This window comes from Pinus tabuliformis, chromosome 1_1, assembly GCF_031772625.1.
Source record: "Pinus tabuliformis cultivar Carrire ecotype Pingquan chromosome 1_1, CPIR1, whole genome shotgun sequence".
Taxonomy (NCBI): Eukaryota; Viridiplantae; Streptophyta; class Pinopsida; order Pinales; family Pinaceae; genus Pinus; species Pinus tabuliformis.
The window spans coordinates 357,690,137-357,697,254 of record NC_142297.1 but is presented as its reverse complement, the minus strand read 5'-3'; the positions used below and the strand labels follow the sequence as shown (position 1 = coordinate 357,697,254).

The 7,118-nt window shown below is 31.4% G+C and overlaps 1 pseudogene; it reads left to right on the top strand.

Moving 5' to 3' along the window:
- Positions 1 to 5,624: 5,624 nt before the first annotated feature.
- On the top strand, positions 5,625 to 6,251 carry LOC149213074 (uncharacterized protein At2g38710 pseudogene; annotated as a pseudogene).
- The last annotated feature ends 867 nt before the right edge of the window (positions 6,252 to 7,118 follow it).

The following is a 7,118-nucleotide window of genomic DNA, read 5'->3' as shown; positions in this document are numbered from 1 at the left end:
AAACATGTTAAGGTGAATGGTTAAAGCTACATTTAGTCACTTCACAAAATTTAGTAAAAAATACCAATATCTCCATTAATATTGGCTTTTCTGATTTAACAAAAAAATTCAAAACAGTGAAACCCTATCACTCTCCCACCATTTTTCAAACATTTTCAATACGATATCTTCATGGAAAAGTTTAGGTATTGATGTTGGATTAATTGTTTGAAAAATAAGCTGGCTTGTACAACCTTCCATCTTCTATGTTATTCTTAGTTTGTTCTAATGATCTCTAGGGGTTAGAGCCACTGCATCATATTTTCCTAAAAGGTGAAGATTTTTCACCAAAAAGGAAATTAATCTACATGTTACAATGCTCTTAAGAAATTTAGATTGGGAGAGACGTAATCAAAATTTATTATTTAATTGAAGATTTCCAATTAAAATAATAATAAATCTGCATTTATATATTCATATATTGATTGGAAGGCTTCTCACAATGGTCACTTCTTTCAATTAGATCCCCTTCAAGCCTTTGGGATACCTAATACTTTCTTATATAATATAGTTGGGGCTCGCTACTTGTTGCCGTGTTGGGGTAAACAAACTTGATGTTTTTTTTTTTTTTATCTTGCAGTTGGAGTCCATGGAATAAGAAAGAAATTTGATAACTTGAAAAAAAAGGTAGCTTGATAAAAGTTGTAGAGAAAAGATTAATCTCTCCTACCTTGACAACACCTACAAGAACTTTGTTGTGGAATATTATCAAAACTAATAGAAGGATATGAAAGAGTGTATTGTAAGAACCTTGAAAAACACGGCTACTGAAACTTGGAACATTATTTGTAGGAAGAGAAAATCATGTTTATTTTTTTCCAAACATGTATGTTAGTATATTACAGTTTAATGAATATGTTTTCTTATTATCATATATAGTTTCATACTTTAACAAAACATTCGCCAAGTCTTCACAATGTTTTATTATTCAGTAAAAGATTTGCTAAGATCTTACAAGATTTTATGAAATATTCTCCATCACTGTACAAGAGAATATAATCTGGTGAGAGATTCAACAAAAAATTATATATACATATTATATTATTCATAAAATCGCCTCCCATTTTTCCTATGTATCATGGGGATTAGCCTGTTTATTATACATATAAATTTAGGGTGGTTCTTAAAAATTTCCTTGTCAGAGAGGTATGTGACTTGAGGTTGGATTATGTGTCCTAAGCCCAATATACTAGACTACAACAAACTTATTTGACTGTGTGGAGAAGGAAGAGCTTGGGGGAGAGTTTGGACATAATTGCCAGACTCATGCCTGGGTGGTGAGACCTTCCAAGCAAAGAACAGAATTACATAATTACTAATGTTGTGAACATATAAGTAGTCTAATCTTGTCCTTAAGGATCATTAACAGAAAATGATATTACCATGATTACTTTGTTAACTAAAACTGGAATTGCCAGTTCTACAATTTAAATTAGTTAGAAATATTTATTCCAGAGAACTAATTATGTTTCGAACAGAGGATAGTTATGTGTAACTAGGACTATACATGATATTTAAAATAGAAGAACTGTAACTAAATATCTTAGAAAATGGAAAGAAGATATCGTAGATATTGAGGCAAGGGATGCTAATATTATGTATGCTCAGTATATCCAATGTATGCTCGGTATAGCCAATAGAATGGTTTAATTACTGTAACAAAATAGTACTTATATCCTACAAGCTTTTTGAGAACTGTGTAATTAATAACAAGTGAAACTTTTTTATGTTAAGCAATTCAATCTTTCCCAGTTAACTATAAATCAAGAAGAAAAAAATAGTATACTGTGTAATTAATAACAAGTGAAACTTTTTTATGTTAACCAATTCAATCTTTCCCAGTTAACTATAAATCAAGAAGCAAGAAATAGTATACAGTAAACAACCAAATCTCTAAGAACTCAGTTAATGCCTCTAATCAAAATAAACTCTCTTTATTGAATGCAAGGATTTAAATCAATTGTTACTCAATCCCATGAAGAAATAAACAAGATGATAGTCTATTCATTCTATTTAAGGAAAACACTAAACCATAATCCGAATTGAAAAGTCCATTGAGGCAGACTGATAAGTCTGGCTTTAGAAGCCGTGTAAGTTTTCAAAAGCGAGAACATAAACCCATATAATATTCAAATTGTATTCATAGCAGTGGAGCACTTTAAAACTATGCATACAAGTTCTTTTTACAAATAATCAAAACAGAAAAAGATTAATTAACTTAAACCCTCAGCAAGACCAAGTCACATGGGCTATGTCGTAGAAGAGTTGGAACCAACACGGTTCGCGAAGTTCCTAGACTCCATTTCAATAACACATTAAAAACCAGCTATGACTAGCATATAACCATTGCCCAAAAACAAATGCTTTCACCTGGTAAAGAAATAATGACAGTTAGTGGAGAACTCAAACAGAGCGACTATACAAAACCAATGGAATAGAGTGAAGGCCATAGGGCAACGTTGTGACCAACCTGAAGGCAAGAACGCAGATCCATGAGTGCTAAAAAAGCATTGGAAGTCACCATGGCCACGAAAGAAGTGAACCTCGAATACCTGTCAACGCATAGAGAACGGATTTAGAAAACCAAAGAGAAATAAGAAATCCTTCTCATCGAGCTGATAATTAAATCGCTGAAAATCTTAGAAGAGAATACCTGAGATAGATTAATTTCGGAGGATTGTAGACCGCCTGCGCCAAGGACCCAAGAAAAGAAAATATTAGTGATCAATCTAAAAAATGGGGGAAGCAAACCTTGAATAATTTTATTGTGGCCTCTGCTACTTACCTTCTCGAGGTCAAAAGCTTCCGTGTTTGTCTTCAACTGGATGGGTAAGTTGGCAGAAGTGGGTACTCCCTATACAATGGAATGAATGAATAGAACCCCATCTAAGTAACCCAAGGAGAAACTGACAGTAAGAGGCAAACATCCAAGAGAAATGAGGAAACATGTGTAGCAGAGTAACTGTTGGATGGAGCATGGTGTAAAACCCCATCGGAACCAGGACGAATAAGCACAAAACCTCTCAATGTAGTAGAGGGTCGATTCAGTTGCAGAGCAGAGAAACCAGAGAACGACATCACCCAAATGACACCACTAACGGCGGAATGTGAGAGGAGCGGTTACAAAGCTAAAACTTAGTTTCTCAGAGACCTAATATCACCAACCCTAGACGAGAGGGAACAGACTAAGCCAGATGTCAAAAACCACAAGAACCTTCTAGAAATGGCATGCAATGACATTAACTATGCGAACAACAACTCATAATATAGTATTGTTTTGACAGTAATTCCATTGAGTTAAACTTAACGACAATATTAATGGTTAAACATTGAACCCAACATCATATGGTAATTTTTGGAAATGTTGTTGCACGGTAAGCTCAGGGTTTATGAGGTAATATAAATAATTTTTTTATTTTAATATATTTTGTTGTCCGTTTAAATGATAGGCATTTATGAGGTTATATATATATATAATTTTATTGTATTTTGTTGTCTGTGTAAATGAGGTAGATGTTACACATTCTCTTCTTCATCTACGGTGCTTAATCATTCATGGTCATTTTCATTAAGGTTTTATAATGAAACCTATTTATGGATACTTGTGATTTGAGATTGGGCCCAATCTTCAAGCAACAACATTTTTTAAATTTACAAAATATAAAAATTAAAAATTTCCATCTTGTAAAAATTAATACTTTTCAATTCAAAATTGAGTTTCTTAAGAATTATGTTTAAGATAAATTTGTTTTACTTATAAAATAAGTAATAATAATAACTTAATTTTTTAATTTGTAGTTAATTTAAGTATTAGATAAATTATTATCTTTAATATGTATAATTAATATTTAATTTTTTAAAATATTATAATTTAAAAATATTTAAATATATAATATCTTTTTAGATTCAACTGTGTTAATCATTCATTTATGACTATTTTTATTTACATGAGAATTGAATAGTCAACTTATCACTCATTGTCTCCAGTGATGTTCATAAAGGTGAAATGAGTAAAATTGAAACTAATAAAATGAATCGCATAACGTCCATAATCACTTCTGAAATTTACACCCAATAACCAAAACTTCTCAAGAATCACTCATCCTTAAAAAAATTCAATATCATATTATGATTTATAAAATTCAATTTTTACATTTCATACTTAAATATTATTACGATTAAGTAATCTATTTTAATCTCGGTAGATCTATGTTTACTTGCTATTTAATCTTTCATGCATTTCAATATAGTGAATCGAATGAGTTATCTAAATATGATCTTTAAAATATTATTTTGATATAAAGATGAATTGATTCGCACAATATTAATCATCATTTTTTTTAGTATTTATATTTTTTAAATATTTTAATTCAAAAATATTTTAATATATAAAATAAAATTTTCTTATTAACTTAATTTGAAAAATCAATATTATATTATCATTTAAAAAAATATTTTAAACATTTTATACTTAACTGTTATTTCACAGTATTTTTTAGAAAGGTATATTTTATATTAAGGAAACTGGTTTACATACCAATACCTTTACATTCAGAGCATATCCTTCAGCTTAAGAATTCCAAAATTAGAAGAAAGAGATATGTTTCTACTCTGCTAGAACAAGGGTGAGATTTTTTGTAAATAGATTCTAAACACCTAAATTTCAGAAGCCGGAATTGTTATGAGACTTGCTTTTTTTATTACTTGTATTTTCCTACACTACTACCTATAGGTAACGCCTCTAGAAATTTGAACACGAATGAGATTCTTTGCAAATCAATTCCAAACACCAAAAAATTGTATTTTTAAATCGTAAACTCTCCACAACGCTTAGTAATAGTCTATAAATTCACAAAACATACATTAAACTCTAATGACCAACCACTGCCATCGTTTCCTGCTCTGGACCTTCCAGGTTGCACGGTCTGTGCATTTTCCGTTTGCTGAGCCTCGTCCATAGGATGCTCCAGGAGTTTCTCATGTTCGTGTCGTGCACACATTCCATGTGTTGAGCTGTCCATTGCAAGATTTTAACAATTTCATAACGAAATATTGACAGACTTTTATAATTTAGCTTTAATTTTTGCATATTTAAGTCAACTTTCTATTATAAAAAATAAAATATAAAAAAATGTCCTCGTTTTAGTTTTAAAAAATTGTTAATTATAATTTTATTAAAGTGAACACTAATTTAGGAAAGCATGTCTATTATTATATCTAGATCCACGATAAAATTGTTATAATTTTATCAAAGTGGCCACCAATTTGGAAACCATATCTACATTTATGCCCCTAAATATAGATGCATGAACAGAGATATTGATTAATTTGGATAGACACAACGAGATTATGATCTGCTCCGCAGCATTTTGGATTGGGAAGACCCCATAATAAGCTTTTCGTATATCTGGTTCTCTTCATTCGGCTTCAAGTTTTTAAGATCTTCTTCCCACAGTCCACGGGATTTATGAAGAGAAAACAATCTCTGCGTAGCTCTGGCGATCTGAGGATTCCAGCACGTCATTTCTCTGCTATTTGCAATAGTGCCCTTCATCTGTAGTGAGGAATAAGTAAGAGGATTCGAGATGGCGTCTGCAAGCAGAGAAATGGTGGTGTACTGCTTCGACAATTTATTGGCCCATTACACCGGCGACATCGTGCCGCCTCCTACCTTTGACGAGGGCCAACATCCATTATTCGTGACATGGAAAAGGGTTATTGGTGGGGAGCCTACTCTCAGAGGACGCACTGGTTCATTGGAAGCCATGAGTCTTTCTAAGGGGTTGAGAGACTACGCGCTTAGAAGTGCTCTTCATGATGACGACTTACCAGCTATAGAGGGTGGAGAAATTCCAAACCTGGAATGCACAGTGTCTATCGTAAAAGATTACGAGCATGCGGCCAATTATTTAGACTGGAAGATCGGAAAGCATGGCATCGTTATTGAGTTTTCCGATTCAGATAATAGAAGACGCGTTGGGACTTACTTGCCGGAAGTAGCTGCGGAACAAGGCTGGACGAAGACGGAGACAATTGATTCGCTAATGCGCAAATCAGGGTTTATGGGAATAATCACTGAGTCTCTTCGGAAAGGACTCAGCATTATTCGTTACCAAACCAGTGTTTACACCATGCATTACGATGCTTATGTTATATTTGTGAAGAGAAGCAGAGGTACTGTCCCTGTTAATGGAATAAGGCCATTTTATTAATCTGAGACTTCTTTGTGAAGTTGAAATAAACCTGGAAGGATTTGAATGAGAAAGGTTATTGTAAATTACTATTATTGTTTTATTTGTTGAAAATATGTTTGTCGTAGTACGGTGATTTACTTTACTGTGTGTCTATTTGCCTTGAGCTTAAGTCGATTGCTGATTCTTGAATATATGGGAATCGGAGGGAAACGGGTGTGGTCAATATTTTGACCGGGTCCGGTCAATATTTTGACCGGGTCCGGGTCTATGTTAGGCGGATTCCTGAATATTTAGAGAATCAGCAATCGACATAAAGATACTGTCTATTTATATGTATGTATTTGTAATTTGAGTGTGAGAATAAAATTTTGTGCAAAAATTAGATTGATATTATAAATACTTAGATATTTATTTGACTAAATTTACATATTACTTAAAAATTAAAAGTTATATTCAAATTAAATAACAATAAAATTAGATCATTAAGCATGAATTAGATTAATTTTTTTAATTATTTGAAAATAGGTTATTAAATGTTCCATATCTACAAATAATGCGTTATAATAAATTTTAGAAATGTATTGTCATGTTATTTTGACATGAAAGTGATTATAGTTACTTAATTTAGATTATTGAATATAGAAAAATATAATTAACAATTAACAATTTTGATTCGAAAAATATTAAAATTAAATAATATATTTCATCAATATTTAAACAATATATTTATGTTATGTTTTAGGTTTTAATATTTATGCTATGTTTTAAATTTTAATCATAGGTATGCTTTCACAATTATTTGTTTTCAGTCATTTTCAAAGTCAATAAATTTAAACATTTTCTATAAAAATATATTTAGAAAATTTGATTTGATGAATGAAAGTG